Consider the following 22,981-nt stretch of genomic DNA (forward strand, 5'->3'; position numbering starts at 1 on the left):
GTAACTGGCAAGGGGCAATCCAGAAGCCCAGGGCCTTGGCTGGGAATGCCCCACCTGGGTTCCAGGTCACCAGTGACAGGCCTGTATCTTCTCACTGAATCAGGGTGCAGCAGTGGCAAGGAGAGAGGCCTTTCCAGGAGACCATGCACAGCAAGTGACCACCCCCAGCAAGGGCCTACAGCAGCTTCTCTGACAACAAGCAAACCCCTGGCATCCAGGCTGGGCCCAGACCACCAAGTTTCTCCTTCCTTGCCCTCCTCGGTGCCCTCTCCAGTTTTTCTACCCTGTTCTGGGAGACCAGCCCAAGGGACCATGTGCTGAAGAACTTCTCCAGCCCCATCCCCTCTGTGCCGTGTTGTCTACTGTAACTCATGGGCTTGCATGTAGCCCTTGAATCCTGCTCTCTGACTAGAAGCCTCTTCCAGGCTCCAGGGCTCCTCCACAATTAGAGCCCACCTTTATTTTTCCATGAGGCCACTGCTCACACCAGGAGGGCAGGAACCATCTCATCCAGAAAACAGAGGGACTTCTAATTTGGGGTCCACTTGAGGTCTGCTTAACACCAACTTGGAAGGGAAATCCTGGCATCTGAGTCTCCATTGGGCACACTAGGGATGCAGGAATCAGGGCCAGATGGATGAAATTACCCTTGAAATGTGAGCAAGACTGCAGTCCGAGACAGGAAGGAGGGCACAGGCATCTGGGGCTATGTGGCACTGGGCACAACTGGGGGAGGGTGCATGCGGTGATGAAGCTCCCAGCTTTACCAGGTTTGGAGAGTTAGCTGGGGGCTCTGGACCAGAGGCAGAGGCATAATTAGCAGGAAAGGGCAGCACCTGAGACAAGGTCAGAGCATCTCTGCTGCCCAGGCCAAAGCTTCCCCACCAAGCTCTGCCCACAGGTCAGCTTGTAAGGAATTTGAAACTTGATAGAACTTTCCAATTACTTCCAAATATGTTTTTCCAGGCCCAGCCTGCTAAACTAAGCCTTTCACTACTACTGATTGTGGGATTGACTGCAAGAGTTTAATCCCTATACAAAGGAAGGAAGAGAGAGGGCATCTCCTGAATGGGAAGGAGACCTGCCACGGGTCTGGGCCTGATGCATAACAACCCAAGTGGGCCAAAGAGAAGATGTGGGCCAAGGACCAAGAGGCAAGGCAGGCAGGTGAGTCCAGGTGCCTGGCTCAGAGTGCTTAGCCAGAAGCTGAACATACATGCAGGAAGCAGGGCAGTAACGAGGGGTCAGGGGAGGGGGAGGGCAGCTGCTGGAGATCCCAAGGAAGGAGCTGGGTCCTCAGCCAGGGGATGGGCCAGCAAGCTGCCCATCCTCTGGTACCTGTCCCCTTGCTTTCCCCACTTGGATTTGTCCATCTCACTCACATCTCTGTGTCTGCCCCACCAGACTGCTTGATGTGCGTGTGTTCCTGGGAGATACAAACAGGAAGCAGAGGTGGTATTCAGTACAAGGGCATCAGGTGAATAAATAAATAAAACTGAAAACCACCAGCCACATCTCAGAGCTTATGCCTGAAGCATTTCAAAACCAGAGCTCAGGTTCTTAGAGGCCCACCCCATCCCACCCTCGCTAGTGATTCCCTCTAGCCTCCATCTCTCTGGCAGAGCTTGATGGCTACAGGGGATTCAGAGGCCTTTGCTGGCCAGAGGTGGCTCTGGGCACCCACCTCCCAACAAGAAGGTAGCCCACTGAACGTTTCCTTCTCTGTTTCCTTCCTCAGTGACCACATCTTTCCTTGTAGTTTTAAATGCCATCTCTGCAAGCTGATCACTTGCAAATATCTATCCCCTGCCTGGTCCTCTTTGCTGAAACCCAGACCTAAATACACAGCTGTCAACTTTGGCATCTGGAAGCCTAATAGGATCTCAGACTTAACATGTCCCTAGCCAGCCTCCTGCCTACACAGCTACACTGTGTTCCCAAAGCCTTCCCCCTTTCAGGAAACAGCAATGTCACTCTTCTAGCTGCCAAGCTGTGAGGGTTACTTTTATGTAACCCTAGTTGGACCACCATGCCCCGACATCTGGTCAAATACTATGCTGGATGTTCTGGGAGAGTGTGTTTTAGATGAGATTAACACTTAAATCAGCAGACTTTGATTGCCCTCTATAATGTGTGTGGGCCTCATCCAATCAGTTGATGGCCTGAATAGAAAAAAGACTTGCCCCAAGCAAGGGGGAACTGTGCTAGCTGACAGCCTTCAGGCTTGAACTACAGCCTTAGCTCTTCCCTGAGTCTTCAGCCTGATGGCTTACTTTGAGGATTTTGCCAGCCTCCATAATCCCAAGAGCCAGTATTTTCACATCTCATTGGCTCTGTTTCTCTGTAGAGCCCTAATACACAAGCCAAAAATCCTGTAGTCATCTTTGACTACTCTCTTCTAACCCAACAACTAATCTGACAACAAATGGCACCAGCTCAACCTCCAAATTATGTCTAGATTAACAGCTTCCCATTCCTCCACTGCTAATCATCCCAAAATGAGCCACTATCATCTCCCACCTGCATTACCACAACTCCTCCTGTCAAAGGGATCCTTTATTTTTTTTTCTGTAAATTTATTTTTTATTGGTGTTCAATTTGCCAACATATAGAATAACACCCAGTGCTCATCCCATCAAGTGCCCCCCTCAGTGCCCGTCACCCAGTCACCCCCACCCCCCGCCCTCCTCCCCTTCCACCACCCCTGATTCGTTTCCCAGAGTTAGGAGTCTGTCTCCCTTTCTGATATTTCCCACTCATTTTCTCCCCTTTCCCTTCTCTCCTTTATTCCGTTTCACTATTATTTGTATTCCCTAAATGAATGAGATCATATAATGTTTGTCCTTCTCCGATTGATTTATTTCACTCAGCCTAATACCCTCCAGTTCCATCCACGTCGAAGCAAAAGGTGGGTATTTGTCATTTCTAATGGCTGAGGAATATTCCATTGTATACATAAACCACATCTTCTTTATCCACTCATCTTTCGATGGACACCGGGGCTCCTTCCACAGTTTGGCTATTGTGGACATTGCTGCTATAAACATCGGGGTGCAGGTGTCCTGGTGTTTCATTGCATCTGTATCTTTGGGGTAAATCCCCAGCAGTGCAATTGCTGGGCCATAGGGAAGACCTATTTTTAACTCTTTGAGGAACCTCCACACAGTTTTCCAGAGTGGCTGCACCAGTTCACATTCCCACCAACTGTGCAAGAGGGTTCCCCTTTCTCCGCATCCTCTCCAACATTTGTGGTTTCCTGCCATGTTAATTTCCCCATTCTCACTGGTGTGAGGTGGTATCTCATGGTGGTTTTGATTTGTATTTCCCTGATGGCCAGTGATGCAGAGCATTTTCTCATGTGCTTGTTGGCCATGTCTATGTCTTCCTCTGTGAGATTTCTGTTCATGTCTTTTGCCCATTTCATGATTGGATTGTTTGTTTCTTTGCTGTTGAGTTTAATAAGTTCTTTATAGATCTTGGAAACTAGCCCAAAGGGATTCTTTAAAAACCCAGGTCAAATCATATCCCTCTGCTCAGAAGCTTCCGTTTAATTCATTCACAGCTAATGTCCTTACATAGCCATAAACAACATGTATCCCACCCCACTGAACCCCTATTAACTACCTCTCTACATTCACCTCCTGCTCATCCCCCTCCAGCTACATCTGCTTCTTTGCTATTCTGTGAACACACCAGACAGTCCTGCCTTGAGGCTTATATACCTGCTTCTCTCCCTACAATGTTCTTTCCTCAAAGATCTCCAGGGCTCACTCACTTCCTTCCTTTGGATCTTGACTCAAATGTCAATCTTACAGTGAATCTGTCTCTGGCCATCCTACCTAAAATTGAACCCTATACACAAACACAACACTCCCTAGTGGTCACGTCATTTATTTCCCATCATAGCCCACATCAATATTTAATAGGCTGTATACACACTGCTCATGTACAGTAGTATTATATTATAGTATACAATTACAGAATTATTCCCTCAACTAAAACATGGGACTTGTGGCAGCCAGGAAGCTTCATCTCTGTTGATTAAAGCTCTATTCCCAGAGCCTATGCAGTGCCACTTCTGCTCCTCAGACCAGCATTTCAGTTTCAGAACTTGTGTGGGCCACATTCATCTCCTCTCAAGCTGTGAAACAGAGGGGAACTCCAAGGCTAGACTGAGCCTTCCCTTCTGACTCTTGTGCTTGGCTTGTGCACCTAATCAAAGTTCTGAGTGTCCCCCACACTAGTAACTAACATCGTGGGAAAACACCTACCACCAGGCTTCCTTCCTTATCTCTGGAACATTCTAAACACTCAATGGGCATTGTTGAACACAGGTGGAACTTGATGGAGGTTTTAAAAATGAAGGATGACAATAGGTGCTCTTCACAGCCTTCCCTTATTGGGCCCTGCATCAGCAGCCTCGTCCTCCAAAACCCCAATTCCCAGAGGGACCGGATCTTCCCTCACATGTATTCTATGTGGGAAAAAGAAAACTTTTTTTGAACCTTGGGGATGAGTGTATTTTTAAAATATCATGTTCTCCAAGGCAAGAGACAAAGAGATACCCAAAGACTGAAGAAAACAACCAGGACCCGAGGGAAACACTATAGACAGAATTCTAACTAATTTGAAACAAAAGTCCAAATTGTTCCATTTTATTCTGTGCTGATTATTGATTTTTTTTCTGTCTCCCCTGTTGCCATGATAACCTGTCAACAAACAAGTGATGCAGAGGGACAAGTGATGGGGATGGGCCCCGAGGCCAAGACCTGGCCCTCAGGCCAAGGAATGCCCATCCTGCTGCCGAACCAGCCTCTCCATGATATCTGTACATGCTCTGTGGGCCAAGTGAGTCATGAATGTAGACATGAGCTTCCTGCCTGGACTCTGGGCCCTCTCAGCTTACAGTGGGGCAGCTGCCACTGCCAGAGGAAGCTGTAACCACAGATACCAAAACCTGGACCTCAGCTAACTGTCTCTCTCATGTCCCTATCTTCTTCCTGGAGCTGTGAGAGTGCCCAGCACTGGGCTGGCCTGGCCAGCACTCAGAACATGTTTGATGAACAAACCATTATGACTACTAACACATCCAGACCCTTGGAATCTGCCAGATGTCTACATGTAGTAACACATTCAATCTTTGCAGCAGCCACACTGATGGGGCTATCATCCCCATTTACAAATGTGCAAAAGAGGCACAGAAGGCTAAGTAACAGCCCCGGGGCACACAGCTAGTGGGTGGGCTGGGATCTGAACACAGGCAGTCCAAATCTGGGGCCTGAGCATGCAGGCACCACTCCACCCACACTGGAGGGGTGATGTGGATGACCTTAGCCTCCTAGTCCTTATGGCCTGCTGAAAGACTTGCTGGGCTCTACCCTCATGGCCTCCTCGTTTTCAAACCCCCAATCCTGTGCACTGAATCCTCTGACCGGCATGATCATGCTCTCAAATCTTCACTTCCCCTCAGTCTCATTTCCAAAGGCCCACCCTCAAAATAACTCCCTGACCTGCTCAAGAAGTTTCCACTCTATCTGCCCACCCACTGGATTATTGTCTCTACTTATTATCTCTTATTTTCCTTGTTGCAATCATCACTATCTGAGATGATCTTGCTCATTTGTTTCCCTACATATATTGTCTGTGCCCCTCCAATGTTTCAATAAACTAAGACTCTTCTGCATAACTCAGTGCAATATCCAGTACCAGTACCTAATTTTATTGAATGTGCAAATTGATCGCTGCACAAAAAAGAATGAAAGCCCCAGGAGCAGGTCTCTGCCCTTGTAAAAGAACACAGAGCAGTGGGCAGCAAGGTGCAAGATCAGAATGGATACTGTAGCTTCTGCAGTGTGGGGGAGGGCTCTTTGGACCCCACCCACAGCCTGAGCCTCCAGGCCCAAATGTTTGCCGTGGGGCTGTAGAGTGACACCCTCCATCTACAGTGACCAGTTCGGTCACCAACCATATGTGGCTAGGGAACACTGGAATCATAACTACTATCATTGGGGAGCTGGATTTCTCATTTTATTTCATTTTTATTAATATAAAATTTAAAACTGATACTGGAGTCAGTTTTTGGAAAACTTTTAAGTATGTTTGGAACAATTTGGGTATGTGAATTTACTTTTTCAACACTCAGTTTTATGAACTCTAAATATAGATCAAGTATTGCCAAGGAAAATTTAGCATCTGAATTGAAATATGCTCTAACTGTAAAATACGCACATTTGAAGACTGAATGTGCAGAAAACGAATGTAAAGTATCTGGTTAATGTTTTTGCATGGATTACATGTTGATATGATAATATTTTGGACATACCAGGTTAAATAAAATGTTATAAAAATTAATTTCACCTGTTTCTTTTTACTTTTTAATGGGGCTACTAGAAAAATTTTAAATCACATATATAATTTGTATTATAAACATGTATGTGGCTCCCATGTTATTTCTACTGGATGGTGCTGCTGTCTAATAGAACTGAATTTCTGACTTAAATATAGGCCCAGTTTGAGGTTTTCTTTTTTTTCTTTCGAGATTTTATTTAAATTCTAGTTAGTTAACATTTAGTATAGTACTAGTTTGGGGATAGATTTTAGTGATTCATCACTTGCACATAACTGACCCAGTGTGAGTTCTAGCAGGAGCAACAGTGTACAACTGTTACAGGGAAGATCCCTTTATGTATTAGTTTTGTCCCTGGGATGGTAGGGAGAAGGCCAGGGACCCTGAGTGCAGTGGGGCATCCTTGACCCAAGAACCACTCCATAGACACAAACCACAAGAGCAAACTGACCAAAGCAAAGCTCAAAGTCCCTCAGGATCAGGTCAAGGGTCCCACTGTCTCTCACAAGCAGACTGATTTCTTCTACAGAGAAATATTCTTCCCTGCTGCAAAACAACATGCTACATTTATTTTTTCATTTAGTTAAAAGAAATTCTCAAATTAATCTAGCTATATAGAAAAAATGGGCTTCCTGCCACAGCCAGGAGGTCTGTGGAGGAAGTCAGACAGCTTCCCCAAAAGCACCCTCTAAAGCCAGTGGAAAAGCATGCCAGTCTTTTTGAGCTGGAGCTTCAGCCCTAAGTGGGGAATCTCAGTAACAACCTCCTGCCAAGCAGCAAGGGACAGGCGACATTCCTCCAATACTCAGCCAGCTTGGGAACTATGGAAAGCAGCCACCAACCCATCAGGAATGTTTGATACTTACATTAGGTGACAAGAAAGCCAAATCACTATACAGACATATTGAAGCTCCTACTGACATGATGCTCCTATTGTATAATGAGGTTCTGGAAAAAAAAAAATTAGCCCTGCAGAAGAAAAAGTAAAAATAAAACCTGAAAGTGAAATCCTTATGGGAAAACAACAACAACAACAACAACAACCGAAAAGAGGTTGGCAAAGCAAGAAGGGTCCAGAGTCTGGGAAACCTTTTATGGCATCTCTCGACAATAAATTTTGCTGAGCAAAGGCCCCTGGCAAGCAAATCATAGCTCCTTGCTTTCAAGTTGTTGACATTTTAAAGGGAGTTAAGCCTCACAGCAGGGAAAGAGTTAACAGACTTCAATGGGTCTATTATGAGTCTTTATGGAATGAATGAAACCGGTTCACCTCCAATTTGGACCTCACCACCTTCACTCCCCACCCCCCACCCACCACAAAGAAAGGTTGGTAATGGCTGAATGAAAGATCTCCTTCATCCTGGAGAAGCTTGCTTTCCAGGTGTCCCACCCACAGAGGCCCGGAATGTTCAACGGTGCAGTGACAGCCCTTCCTGTGGGCAAGAGAGAGCCTGAGAAAGACACCTGGCCTGAGTCAGGGCAAGGAGAGTTCCCCCAACTCAAAAGGCTGCCCGGAACCAATCTGGGGAATGAGTCCACTGTCACTGGGGACCCACTGCAGTCCGGGCTTGCAATTGCTCTTTGCAAAATAACATCCGCAGTAGGCAGAATAATGGCTTCCCAAAGATGCACAGGTCTTAATTCCTAGAACATGTTCATGTGTTACCTTGCATGGCAAACGGGAATTGAGGGAGCAGATGGAATTAATGCCAATCCACTGACATTAAAATATGGGGAGAAGCCTGGATTATCCAGGCAGGCCCAATGCGATCACAGAAGTCCTTCAACATGAAAGAGGGAGGTCGAAGAGTCCGTGTCAGAGTGATGCTGTGTGAGAACGTCTTGTCCCACTTTGCTGGCTTTGGAGGAGGAGAAAGGGGCCACGAGCCAAGGAATCTCGACAGTCTCTTGAAACTGGAAAAGGCAAGGAAACAGATCCTCCCCTAGAGCCTCCCAAAAGAACACAGCCCTGCCAACACCTGGCTTTTAGCCCAGCGAGACCCATTTTGGACTCCACACTCTAGAACTGTAAGATAACAAATTTACAAGGTTTCTGACCACCAAGTCTGTGGTAATTCATCACAGCAGCAATAGGAAACTTACAACATCTTTCCTTCCCGAGACATTCCCAAATGCCCACCTTCCTCCTTGAGCAGATTATGGAAGACAAGGAACGGTTTCTCTCCATGAAGTAGAACCTGTTGTGGGGTTTGGTCAGACATTAAATGTATTCCTTTCCTTTTCTCCTTTTTAAAAGATTTTATTTGTTTATTCATGAGAGACACAGAGAGAGGCAGAGACATAGGCAGAGGGAGAAGCAGGGTTCCTGTGGGGAGCCTGATATGGGACTAGATCCCAGGACTCCGGGGATTACAACCTGAGCCAAAGGCAGATGCTCAGCTCAACCACCGAGCTACCCAGGCATCCCTCAAATGTATTTGTTTTTGAAGGGCTCTCTCCTTCCTCCCCCTAGAGTCCTATTCTTAAAAACCAGGAACACAAGCCTCAGGAGCCTACATGGTCCCCACCCTGACCATTCAGCTTCATGTCCCCAGCCTCTTCCTGTGTCTTTTCTTTCAAGCTTACCTCCCACCTGGGAAGCTGAGGGAGAGGTGGCCTCATGATCAAAGCGGAAACATATAATAACTCTATTTTCTCTACCACAGTGATGTAGGCCAAGAGCCAGTGGCTTCAAAGAGGCCCTGAGAACATTCATTCCCTTCCTTGTTCTACATATGAGGCTATCAAGGAACATCAGAAGCTTCAAGGTCCCATAGCCAGTTAATGGCAAGACTGCATTAAGACCCAGGGCCCCTGACTTCCAGCCCAGGGCTTCATGTTATATTTTCAAGCTTTCTTAAACCAAAGATTTCTGGAACCTTCTGGGCCCCACGGGGAGAGGAGCTGTTCACAAGGGCAGATATTTCCCTTGCCCTGCACATTTGGCTTCTCATCTCCTCCTCCACCTGCTCACCTTTCCCCCAGAGTTCCCTCCACTAAGGGTCTGTCAGGCTCTCAACTCCTCACCCCACAGTTCAGGGGCCTGACGCTGTCTTCACTCAGGCAGGCAGCACAAAAGGCTTAGGACACATTAGCTCCTGGAAGGAAAGAGCTGCTGTAACCACAGTCTTCAGTGTGAGGCCGGGTGCCTGGCCTCCTGTCTCGTCCCTCACAACCAGCTTTGGCAGGGCTCTGAGCCCTTGGCACCCCGGTGCCCTGATGGGTTCCTGCTCAGGGCTGTGCAAACCCCGCCTCGCTTCCCGTGTGGCGGGGCTCTGTCCATGTCCCATAAATTTCCTTTCAACATCATCACATCATCAGAGGCCTCAGGAGGCCCATCCCCTCCCCTGCAGATGGAAGATTCCTGTCTGCAGCCTGAACCAGGGGGCAAAGCTCATTCTTTAAAAGTGAACCCACCTTAGGGCAAGTGGGGCAGTAATCCTTTAAAACCAGTCACACTTGCCTAAGGCAGGGCTGTTTCCTCCATCTCTATGCCTGTGGAGCGGGAGCCACCTCCCGGCCTGCCACCCCACTCCCGCCTCAATGCCTGGGCCCTCTGTGTCCAGCCGCTGAGCATTTGACCTTGACTGCTGCCCAGTCTCCCTCAGACAAAAGTAACCAAGCTATTTGCATTTGGCCTTCCCTTTTCCTTGCTCCCCACCAAGACTGCTCCCCCTTCTCTTAATTATGCAGTAACGAACAACTGTGCTAACCGAAATTGGGGCGGCTACTTGCCTCTAAAAGTCCATAATTAGCCCCACGGGAACAACAAATACTTGCAGAGCTCCCCACCTCCCCTTGGCTGCTGCTGGAAGCAGGCCGCCTCTCCAAGCCCAGCATTTCGGGTCCAATCTGGAATGCATATGTTTCCCCTCAATCATTCACTCCATCAAACGTACGGCAGGCCTGAGGGGGCGGGGAGGCCGCTAGACTTCTCTGAGTCTCTGTTCGCATGAGCGTCCTCATTATAAAGGGATGTTGTGTTCACAGGTAACCAACAGCCCCCTGCGCATCTGGGAACACTTTGAGTGATTGCTGGGGAGAGAAGAAATTTGGGTCATAACTAATGATCAACATCCCCTTTTAATCAAATGAAGCCGTCATAATGTGTCTATCCTCCAGGGGAACAAGGCCCTTTCACCTCCAGGAGGTCTGCAGTAGCATTAACCTCTTCGGGTAAAACTTGCCCAGGTAGGAGGGAAGAAGGGGAGCTGTCAGGTTTTGAGCACCCACTGTGTACCAGCCCCTGCACTGAGCAGCCTCAACATTGGGGCCTTGAGCCACCCTGGACCTGCACCAGATCAAAGCTCTTAGTCTTGAGGGCTCCTTAGAGCCCAGATTGCTGGGCCCCACGTAGAGTTTAGATTAAGTAGGTCTGGGATGGAGTTCGAGTATTTGCATAGCTGACAAGTTCCCATGCGATACCGATCCTGCCAACCACACCTTGAGAACCAGCAGGAGAGAATTAAAATACTAATATTTATCATCTTCAATGCACCACGCCCTTTGTAAATATCATGTAATCGAATCCTCATAAAAATATGATGTGGTGTTGTCCCCATTTTGCAGAAGAAACTGAGCAAGTGCTGCCTAAAGCTCTGGAGCAGTTGGCGTGGAAAAGCTATTACTTAGTGGCCAGGTGGGTCTGATGTCAGACACCTGGCCCTGTCACAGCAGCCAGGGACATGCAGGCCACGGGCTGAAGGGTTCAGAGAGGATGAGCACACCTCTCCCTAGGGCACGAGGGAGACTATGGGCCTTGCACACCCTCACTGTGTACCCGGGACTTAGGGGCCTTCTGTCCACATCAGTACCTGGCCTGCTTTCCTGTCTACACACGGGACACTGCAGCCCTGAGTCCTGCAGCAAACACCCCTTAGTCTCCCCTCTGATCCCCCCTGCCCCTGGGACATGCGTCACTCCCCCGTCCTCTCCCACCCTCACTCTGCCTCATCGGAACATCCCCACACTCTTCTTTCCAGCTCCTCCCAAACCAGTTCAAGAGGAGGCTCTTCCAACTGATCATGAGGACACATGCAGAACTCCAACCAGAGTATCCAGGAAATGGCTGTGGGTTCTCCAACATGACCAAACGCTATGCCGCTTGCCCAATGCACAGGTTTGCTCCTCCCCGGTGGTTTGTAAAAGAGCAGGTGGACTCACACTTCTGTGTTCCCAGGTCACCAAACAAGCCCCTTGGCTACATTGCTCACCACTCTAGAATCTTCCCTTTCAATTGGAATTTATGAGAATCTGCTTAGCACCGGGTGCTATAGTAGGGGCCAGGGGAGGGTGGGGGTCAGATGGCCATCACATAAAGCACCTGTGTGCCAGCCTCTGTTTCACGTACCTCCCGTGTAACAGCTCACTCAGTCCTCCCGGCTGTCCTGTAGAGCAAGGTGTGCCATCATTAGCACCTTTTTCAAGAGAGACACCAAGGCACAGAAAGATTAAGCCACCTGCCCAGTGTTGCACAGCCAGGAAGTGACAGAGCTAGGGTGTGAACTGAAGCATCAGGGCTCCAGAGCCCAGGAGTGGAAGCATGCTGCCTTGGAAGATAGAACAAGAAAGAGTGATTAACTCCCTGATCCTTGCCCTCAGGGAGGCACAGCCCGGCCAGGGGGAAGGAGGAACTAGCTAGTGGTGGTGGCAGTGTCATTGTAGTTGTTATGGCTGCTGTCAGAGTTGTCATCCTTGGACTTACAGATGCCATAGCTATGGCTGTAGCTGTGGCAGCTGCAGTTCTGGCGGCTAACACTATCACAGTGGTTGTCGCAGCAGGCAGCAGCAGACTGTCAGCATCGATACTGAAATCATTACAGCAACAGCAGTAACAGTAAAATACCTGCCATTTGCAGGGCGCCTTACTTAGCAAAGTGAGGGACAGGATATGTGGCGGGTAGGAGTGCAAATCCCATAGGCAGATCAGGTTCAGATCTGACTCCTCCTGACAGGTGGTCTGTCTCAGGCGAATCACTCAGCCTCTCCGCCTCAGCTTGCATACTTTTGACACAGGGGAAATATCACCTACCTCATGAATTTCTCATGGAGATTAAAGGAGAGACTCCATGGCAGGCCTTAGTGCGGTGCCAGGGACTCGGAAATTCTCCATTGGTGTCCCTCAGAAGGACGGTGACGGGAACAGTGACATGTGAGTGCACTGGCCATCGGTGAGGACTCTGGGCAAGTGAGGGCACAGAGACGACAGACCGCACACTGAGGGCAGATCCCTCTATGTGAAGGATCTGGAATGGCTTCAGGGAAGACATAGGATTTCAACAGGACCTCCCAGCTGGGTGTGACACCCTGAAGACCACATAGATGGTCAGGACAAGACCGTGGAAGAGCAGGTGCAGGCCTTCCCACTGCCCTGCTTGTCCACAGAGCACCCCTGAGCTTCCTCCTTTGTTTGTCCCCCAAAGCCTCAGCCCAGCTACCTCTCCCAGGGCACTCATATGGCCCTGTGCCCTCCCCGCCACTGACTTCATTTGCCTGCATCTCTCCAAATGTTCCTCCTAACCCTCTTCTACAAATAGCTAAAGACCTTCACATAGTCCCCTGGCATTCCTTTGTGGTTTCATTGGGCACACAGGCAAGACAGGCCAACTGATTAAGAGGTCTCCAGTTAAGTTCACTACTAACATGTTTCCTGAGCCCCAAGGGCTAGACTATGTTTTAGAGCCAACCTCTTTCCTACTCTCTATCCTGTGGGGATGCCAAGGGCCCTTTCTGCTATCCAGTGAAGAGAGGCAAGACAACTCAACCAGCTTTATGGATGCAAGGCCTGAGTGACACTGGCTCCGCCCTCATGGGCATGGCTGTGATGTAACTACCTTTGGAAGCCCATCAGCCTTCCTTCCACATAATGTTCATGCACTCAGGGGCTTGACCCATCACATGCAAGTCACTGTAGGAGAGTCCAGATGAGTTCCCACCCTCCAAGAGCTAGAGCCCATGAGCAGTGGTATGGCAGGTCCTCAGACAAGTACACTTACTCAAATGTAGTGAGTGCCAGAAGCTGGGCAAGAAACTAACATTCTGAGTGCACCCACCAAGTGCAGACGCTATACTAATAGTTTTCATCTAAATTGTCTCATGTATCCACATAGCACACTTGTGAGGTAAGCATGTATGTCTATGTTGTAGAGATGAGGAAATCAGAGACATCAAACAAATCTCTTGAGGTCACATAGCAAGCTTCAAAACCAGGGCTGTGTTACTCTTCCCAATATCCCACAAAGTGAGTGTCAAATTGGGGTTGGGGAAGGGGAAGTGCACGAGGCTGAAATGATCAGAGAAGGCTTTTTAAAAGAGGTGAGGGAAAAAAAAAATAAAAGAGGTGAGGGTTGTCCTGGACAAGGGGGTGAGTTGGATGATAATGGATAGGGGTGAGGGGATGGAGAAGGAATGCTAGGAATTGTAATGGCATGAACAGATACGAGGGGCTGAGAAGCACCTGGTGTGTTGGGGGATGCAGCAGAGTGCCTCCGGGGCTGCAGGAGGCTCCCCACCTGGGAGACAGGGAGGGTTGGAAGGGCTCAGCAAGGCTGATCAGAAGAGTTTGATGGATTTGGCTAATCGTACCTTTCTTCTGGATGCAGTGGGAGCCATTGAAGCCTTTTGGGCAGAACTATGTAATGGAAGTAGCCCCTTAGGAAAATCACCTTGGCTGGGCTGTGCTAGCTAGGTTGCTGAGCAAAGACCAGGGGAAGAAATGCCACTCAAGGAGACTGCTGCAGTCATCCCAAAGTAACAACCGATTTGGTAAACGAATTTCAAGGCTATAAACAGACAACATTTTTTTATTGTTTTTTCAATCCAAACTACATTTCGTTAAGGTATGATTTTTCCAAACGTCAGGAAAAACAATCCATGTTAACCTATAACTGTGAAACAATTATACGGGCAGCAAAACATCTTCTGCACAAACTGCAATAAAATACTGTTCTTGGTTCAAGAAGTCAGGGCAAGAAGTGACTTCTGAATCAGCCTTCCACTTAGCAATGCAGCTTTCTGCTCAAAAAATTCACAGTCTTCCTTCACTGGATCTATTTTAATAACATAATGAAGGCCCTGTAACCCTGTCCTCCAACCTTCCCTGAGAATGTACCCTAAGTGCCTCAAGATGTCCAAGGAACATCAAAGGGAAGCAGAATTATTCTTTGGATATACCATAGGATAAAAATCCTGATATCCCACTGCTGGAAACAAAAACCCAGGACAGCTCCCGCAGTGCCCATAAAAAATATGGACTCAGAAGATTAACTGGCTCTGATGCTACAACGCTTTAGCCAACCGTAACCTGGCATTTTATGTTGAAGAAAGGAAAAAAAGATGCCTTTATTAATACTGCTTGCCAAACTTCCCATGAGGCCTGAGAAAGGACTCACTCTGGCCTTCCTCTGCTCAGAGTCCTGTGCTAAAAACTGCTGCCTCCTCTTTAAAGTAAGGCCAATCTGAGGTGTCTGAAGAAGGACCCCCCTGGAAAATGAACAGCCTGCTCTCTGCCAAAATGTTTAACTCCTTGTTGCCTCCATGCTTCACACAAGCCTGAGCACATATCACTTCTCAAAGCACTTCCCATGGGTACACCTTGTCCCCATGCTGTCCCCGGGAAGCAGGCGGGGAGGAAAGATATGATGATCATCATTTTACAGCTGTGGTATCTAGGTCCTGGAATCACTGTCATTGAGATGTTTATAGAAATAGCTAGAACATAAGAGACTCAACTCTAGGGAACAAACTGAGGGTGGCTGGAGGGGAGGGGGTGAGGGGATGGGATAACTGGGTGACGGGCATGAAAGAGGGCATGTGATATGATGAGCACTGAGTGTTATATGCAACTGATGAAATACTAAATTCTACTCCTGAAACTAATAACACACTCTATGTTAACTAACTTGAATTAAAATAAAGCTTTTTTAAAAAAAAGAAATAGCTAGAACAGTATTCCCTGGCCTGGGGTGGAAGGAGGACAAGCAGCTCTGCCTTAGGCTGTGAGGTGGCTAGCACTGTCCTAGTTTTAGAGATGGAGAATAAAGAGTCAGAGGTAAAGTGAGTGCCCAGCTGTTCCTACTGCTGCTGACATCCAGGACTTCTGTTCGCCCCTCCATGCTGAGATTTCAGCAGCCCAGGCTAGCACAACTGGCTTTGAGAAGCAAGCCACCATGCTCCACATTCCCAATAACATGCATTATAAACAAAAGGATATTCCCAAGTCAAAGAGAAGAATGATTTTCTTTAAAAGAATATACACTTTTTTTTTAAGTAAGCAAACCAAGCAAATAATCTCCTTTAATGTGAACCGCCTTTTTCCCAAATGCCCAGATTCTGAGGGTGAGGGTGCCGCCCTGGGACTCCAAGTTTTCCGCCCACTGTGCATACACACACACACATGCCTGAACACCCACGCATTTCAGTTGGACATAGCACAATGTTACATCACATGTGCCACTGGGAGGGAGCCAGAAAAGGCCCATGATGCCCAACGTCACTGGTTCCCTTGCAGTTAAAAGCCTCTGTTGACACTGTTTCTCAAGCACCTCCATCCAACTCCACTGCTTTGCCCATTTTTCCGCTTCCTGCATGTCTGTGGCATTCCAAACACTTCCCTCTGGAGTGAAGCATCCATGAGGGGATGGGAGGGTGGGGTTATGGATCAATCAATCAATCAATCCATGGGTAGATGAACAAATGCATGGATGAATTCCCATGGTAGCCTCAAAGTCCTGATAATCAGAGAGTTAATCCCCCGAGGGTCACTCAGAGCCATATATCCCATCTGAAACAAAAGACCTTCCCCCGAATGTCATAGGTACCTACCTCCATTCCTTTGCCATGGCAGCAGCTCAAGGAGGGAAACAGCTAGTGCTACCTCTGTCACATCATGCTGGAATAGGTCTGACTGCGCTCTCAGAAGCAAATGTGGTGTTTCTGTCTAGGTGATGCAGTCCCTTGTGATCATCTTCGGAGACCTTGGACCTCTCCCATCTCCTTTGCATCAGGATCCTGGACTCAGTTTCTCACAAGTCAGTGCTTCCCCACATCGTGGACACCAAACAGGAGTCTTTAACTGGGCCCACCCCTAATCAACCCTTGCCACCAATACTTCTGTGAATATAAGAATTTGATTTTGACTTAATACCTTTTCCCAAGTCTGGGTTGGAAATTTTTCTGTGAAGGCGGCCTATGAAAATATAACTGCCCTCAAAAATTGCCCTATGACCCAGATGATATGTGAACATAGAAGACACCTCATGATCCTCTTCAAGAGAACACCAGATCTATCTCTCCTTCTTGCCAGCTGTCTGAGAAGTGGTAGATATTTGCCTCTAGTAGAAACATCTCCTTGAACTTCCCCAAATTGCTGGAATGACACATAGCAAAGTCAGACACAGTCCCCAGTCTGAGCCTCTCCAAACCCAAGAGTTACAAAACTAAAGAACAGCAGTATCAAGAGCATCTCACAGTACTTGGCAATCCCAACGCACACTCCCTTTGTTTAAATGGGGAAGCTGAGCCCCAGAGAGTGCTAAGTATCCTCTCTCTCCTCTGAGGCTCTCTGCCCTTGGCCAACTGCCGAGCCTCAAGGTAGCTCATGGTGTGGGGATCACCAGTGGCCAGGGGCTGGGCTCAGAGGCTTGAGAGTCTTCAGAAGGCCACCATTTCCAAGCACGGGCTTCCTGCTGAGACTACTGAGTGGAGGAAGTAATAATGGAGATTGAAAGGCATTCTGCATTTGACCTTCTGCAACCCCACCGTTTTTCAGTAGAACCCGATAGGGATCAGTCACATCTGCTCTCAATAGCAAATGTAAAAAATGACCTGCAGCTTTAAGGTCTGAAAAACATAAACTTGTGTTAAAAGACTGACAAAAAAAATTCATGCACTCCATAGCATGATGTCATTCAACTGCACACACATTGTAATAACAATCGTCCATCAGGAACAGGGCCCTGGACCTGCACTCTCCCCTCCTGGGAATCATAAGCTTCTCCGGTCCCCCTGCATGTCAGCCATGTGGCCGGTCACATAGCAGGCCTGTGTAATCAGGGCTGGGCTGCTAGGCTCAACTAGGCCCTGAGCTACAGCGGGTATCAACTTACCTTGCTCCCCACTTCAAACGCTTGGGTGAACTACAGGAAGGCTTGATGGGAAGCACATTCTGGAAAGCCCAGAACAAGCTCAATCTGCCAGGGACCAGGGGAGCAGCCCAGAGCTGGCCAGAGGTCAGTGGGCCCTCAGAAGTCAGGAAGCTCCTCATCAGCCACGTGGGTGAGGACTGCCAGGCCACTACTTTGCTGTGAGCAGGAGCCAACCAGGATGCTCTTCTGCTGACCTGTGGTGCCACAGCCTCATGAAGATGGTGACTCCTCCTTCATTGCCATGCACTCCTGCTTCCCTACCTCACTCCCATCTGGGCTATGGTCAAGAGCTCCTGACCCATGGCAACTCAGGAAGACAACCTTAGAGTACCCCAGAGAGCTCACTAGATCAGCCTCAGTTGTCACTCTGCTGGACCAAGCAAGGTGCCTGGGGCCCAGAGCAAACTAGCCAGGATATCACCCTTCAGAAATTCACAGTCCAGACAGGGAGGTAAGATTCTCTGAGACCACACATATCCCGGGCTGAAGAGAGATGTCCTAGGACCAGAGGATGGAAAACCGGGAGCTACAAAGGGAAGAAAGTTCACATACTCCAGACCCTGCCAAATCCTGTGGTTGGATTGATTTCCTAAGCTAGACACCCCTTCATTATTTGCTTGAGTTCTAAATCACAACCCACAGGTGGCAATGGCTCTGTGTTCTCATTTGATTCATTATGTACCCACTCTGTGGCACACACCAGGCTAGGCACATGCACATCCCTCTCTTACCTCAATACTCTTGACAACCCAGACAGCAAGGTGGCACATGGATGGCTTGGAAGGCTCATGAGGCAGCTCTTGTGGGTACATCTGTTTCTGTTCCACCAGGAAGAGCTTCCTCATGCTTTCTAGCAGGAGCAGAGCTCGGCCAGACTCTAACCAGCAGCAGAGCAAATTCTGCATGATCCCCTATTCTAGCCAGTGGAGCATGTTTTGTGGCCCAACTGGCTGTGTTTGGAATGACATGCTGAGTTAACAGTTCATCCATGGAAGCAGAGTGTCAGAATCCATGGTTCTTCCTACATTCCTAAGATCATTTAAAATGCAGCCTCTGTCCTCAAATGGCTCATAAGTTATTAAAAGGAGAAAAACCTGTAGACAAACAAGCATCCCTGTGTATGAGTGCTGAGAGAAACATCCCCAAGGGGAATGCTGGCGACACAAAGGATGGAGTGCTCAGTAAGACCTGGAAACAATAGAAATCCTTATGTTGGGAGTGGCCCTCAAATTGTCCACACCTCCTGCAGGGTGCTAAGTGCACGAGGCAATGTGGTCTCTGGCCCCACGGGCTCTACTCTCACTGCAGAGACAACACTAACTCATCAGAACAAAGAAGAGATCAGCTGGGAAAAACAAATGGCCATTGCTAGAGGCCAAAGGAGGGAGATGCCCAAAAACTGACATATAATAAGGCCACAATATGACTGCAGAATTGAATTAAATCAGGCAAGTTGGAAAAACTTTCTAAAGAGATGACAGAGGCTAGGCTTCCATGAGTGAGGTCTGAATGGTATAAAGGGCTGAGACAGCGAGCACGCCAGCAGGGGCCTGCCAACAGAGCCTAAATTCAATGTCAATGTGTTGACCAGCCGAATAGATGATTCAAACTGGCTTCCAGACGGCAGATTGTAGAACCAAACTCTACTCTTGGCTACCCCTGGCTACCTGGGCCAGCACCTCAGAGCTCACCGTCTAGTGCTAACCCCTCCCCAGTGGCAAGTAGCCTCCAGCCTAGATAGGAACTGAGCTCTGCCCAGACCCCCAGGAGACTTGGGGGCCATAGAGACTTCCCAAATTTGGATAGAAAAGCAGCTATTCAGTGCCTCCTCCACAGGATACATAGCTTCTCTCTAAATCAGCAGGAACCCATCACTAAGGCTATGAGAAAATAAACAAAGGGAATCTAATTTCAAGGGACACTCAGGCTCCAGGAAGAAGAACAGCGTGCTCAGGCGGGTCCTTTCCCTCCAAGGCACGCTAAGTTGTGGGAATCTTACAGCTCCAGTGCCAGCAGATTCAGGAGCACTCCCTGCCAATGATGGAGTGATAGAGTCACGCTCAGGGCTCCCTGGGGACACTCCACCACGGGGGGGGGGGGGGGGGGGGGGGGGGGGGGGGGGGCCTAAGGGGTGTGTCCACAGAGACCCAAAAGAGAAGCCAGAGGATTCCAGCCCTGCCCTGAGCCAAGAGTTTGAGCCAGTAAACGCTGTCCTCTGTCTCTGGACAGAGACCTGGGCTCCCCTTTAACGGCCTCTTCAGAGTCAAGGGACCACGTGAACATCAACAGTCCTGCTTGTGAAATATCTATGCTCCCCATAACAAACCAGCTTCCTTTTACTATCTTTTTGTCTGGTCTCTTTTGTAGGCAGAAACACCCAGCATTCTGTCTGAACTGAATCGAGTTAGACCTCAGTGTTGTAGAGCATGTGTTATCAGTCACAAAGCACACATCTCAGGGTAGGGGAGGTAGATGGGCTCTTAAAAAGGAACAAATATCAAAAGTATCAAATCCTCTAGAAAAATAGAAGTTACTCAACCTGAGAAGTTTGTTTGGCAGAGTGATTGGCTGGGCTCAGAATGATGTGTTGGCCTGAATGTTTCCCTACTGAAGCAGAACTTTAGCAGCTTCTTGGTTCTACCAAAGTGCAGGGTATGATTCGAGCTGTTGCTTCATAAAATATGGGGATGCCAAGATCACTATAACACAGCTCCTGTCCTCACACAACTCATGAGTTTTTAGGAGGAGAGAGGCTCTGATGGCTTAACAATTTCAGATCTATAGAGGGAGATTATTCTCCATCCCACAGAGGGCCACAAGTGCCAGCAGCATTACAGAGCATTTTGAGTGCTCCAAAACTCAGAGGCAAGAGGGGCAAATTGGCCCTTTGAGTGTGAGAAGTGGCAACTGGAGTGAGCTCAGATCCAGATCCAAGAACCAGGCAATGTCAGCCATGCTCCAAATTCTGCCAATGACCTACTACAGGACATGGGGACAAGCACCTTGCCCTGTCTGGGTACATTGCCCTAAAGATAAGCTTAGCCTGGGTGATTTCTGAGAGCTTGCCCAGTGCTGATCTGTAGGTCTACAGCTTAAACAGGAAGAGGGTTGACAAATCTGCCAACAGGTTGGAAGAATTGTCCCATGCCCATTCCTATCAAAGTGCTCAGATTGTGCTATCAAGCTCCATGAAAGTTTGAGTCTGTTAATTACTCCTAAACCCAGAGATATCGAGAGACAGATATGTAAATTAGAACTAGAGAGTGAGATTAATGTCTACATAGACACAGATTCAGATACAGAAATAGCTATAGATTTTGATTTAAATATACAGATGAAGACAGAGATGGAGATTGAACTGAGACATAGATATAGATATATGTGTACAGATACACATGTCCCACTGAATACCTTTCTCATGGCAAGGGACAGCACACAGTACTAATGATTTTGAGTTCATTTCCTACTTGCAGCACACCAAAGTCCTCTCCATTCTTCAAAGCCCATCTCTAGAACCTCCTCCAAGGAGTCTTACTTGACCAGCAAAAGAAGTTCTCCCTCTTCTAAATTCCTTCAAGTTGCCATTTGAGCCACCTCAGCCTCAGGATAAAAACAAATTAATTATCACCTGCAGAAGTTCTCCCACAAGGTAGAAATTATCTAACACCTGCAGAGGCTGCCAAGGACAGCTGGGCTTCAGGCTGGCTGCTCTGGGTGAAGGTGCTAGCAGTCAGCTTGCCTCCGGTAGCAGAAGTGGCTCACACTGAATGCTTATCTACAGGATGCCTGTATTTGAAAGTGAACTTTGACCCATGCCTCAAACCATTCACCAAAATTAGCCCAAAATTTTTTACAAACCTAAATATAAAACCTAAAACCATAAAGAAAAAAGAGAAAAGAAAACACAGGAGAATGTAAAAAGTAGAGGGGGTGGGGAGGCAAATTTTTTCCTTGACAGATCATAAAAAGCATTAACTGTAGAAAAAATAGTCAAATTAGACTTGTGCTTAGTAAAAGACACCAAGAAAGAGAAAGAAAGAAAGAAAGAAAGAAAGAAAGAAAGAAAGAAAGAAAGAAAGAAAGAAAGAAAGAAAGAAAGAAAGAAAGAAAGAAAGAAAGAAAGAAAGAAAGAAAGAAAGAAAGAAAGAAAAGGTGAGCCACGAGAAAATATTTGCAATACATACCCAACAAAGAACTAGAATCAAGATTCTATTTTTTAAATTCCCATAAATCAGTTTTTAAAAGATAGCCTAAAGCATGGGAAAACACTTTGATGGATGCTTTCCCAAAAAGAAATCCACATGGCCAATAAACATATAAAAAGATGTTCAACATCATTAACAGTAAGGAAAATCCAAAATAAAATTACAATGAGTTACAACCATACACCCACCAGAACAGTCAAAACAAGACCTCAAAACCAAACGGTGGAAAGGATGCAGAGCAACTGGATCTCTCACACTTTTGCTGGTGGAGGTATAAAATGGTACAACTGGGCACCTGGATGGCTCCTTGGTTAAGCCTCTGCCTTCAGCTCAGGTCATGATCCCCCGGTCCTGGGATCGAGTTCTGCATCAGGCTTCCTGCAGGGAGCCTGCTTCTCTCTCTGCCTCTCTCTGTGTGTCTCTCATGAATAGATAAATAAAATCTTTAAAAGATAAAATAAAATGGTACAACTACTTTGGAAAACTGGCAATTTCATGTGAAGTTAAATATACACCTAGCTTATGATTCAGCAATTTCACTCCTGTCTCATTACTCAAAGGAAATGAAAACATGTGTCCACAAAAAGACTTGCATATGAATACTCCCGACAGCATTATTCTGAAAAGCTCCAAACTGGAAACAACCCAAAGGCCCAACAAAAGGAAAATGGATAAACAAATTGATGTAGGCTCACGCAACAGAGTAATATGTAATGATAAAAAGGAATGGTCCGTTGATATACACAACAATATGAATAAACCTCGAAAACATTTGCTCAGCTAAAGAAGCCAGGAAAAAAAGAGTTTCTATTGTTTGATCCAATTTTTCTATGAATTCCAAAACCAGGCAAAATTGACCTATGAGGGCAATATTCAGAATCATGGTTTTTTTTCCATGAGAGAGGAGTGCATATAGGAAAGGGGCTTAGGGAACTTTCTCAGAGGATGAAAATGCTTATATCTTGACAGGGGCATTGGACTGACTACAGGGGCATTGGCTACATGGGCACAGATATTTCTTAAAACTCATTGAACTATATACTAAAGTTCTGGATGTTTTATAGTATGCAATTATGCCTCAATTTAAAAAAGAACTGATTCACTTAATAATTATTTATAACATGCCTTCTATTGTACCAGACCTCAGGCTAGGGGCTGGGGATATGGCCAGGAACAGGAGGCATCCCCTCTCTCAAGAAAGAATAAATGAAAAAAGGACCCCTTTGATATTTCCCACATGCCTAGCTTCCTAGTGATTAAAGCAGCTTCCAGGCCTTGCCAGTCAC

At 47.4% G+C, this 22,981-nt stretch overlaps 1 long non-coding RNA gene across 1 annotated transcript; it reads right to left on the reverse strand.

The window, feature by feature from the left end:
- Positions 1-8,700: 8,700 nt before the first annotated feature.
- On the reverse strand, positions 8,701-17,882 carry LOC111090514. Its single transcript, XR_005372152.1, has 3 exons — positions 16,169-17,882; positions 11,697-12,525; positions 8,701-10,381 (listed from the first exon to the last, which is right to left on the reverse strand). It is a non-coding gene; the product is annotated as an uncharacterized LOC111090514 (long non-coding RNA).
- Between the last annotated feature and the right edge of the window lie 5,099 nt (positions 17,883-22,981).

Source organism: Canis lupus, chromosome 17 (genome assembly GCF_011100685.1).
Source record: "Canis lupus familiaris isolate Mischka breed German Shepherd chromosome 17, alternate assembly UU_Cfam_GSD_1.0, whole genome shotgun sequence".
Taxonomy (NCBI): domain Eukaryota; kingdom Metazoa; phylum Chordata; class Mammalia; order Carnivora; family Canidae; genus Canis; species Canis lupus.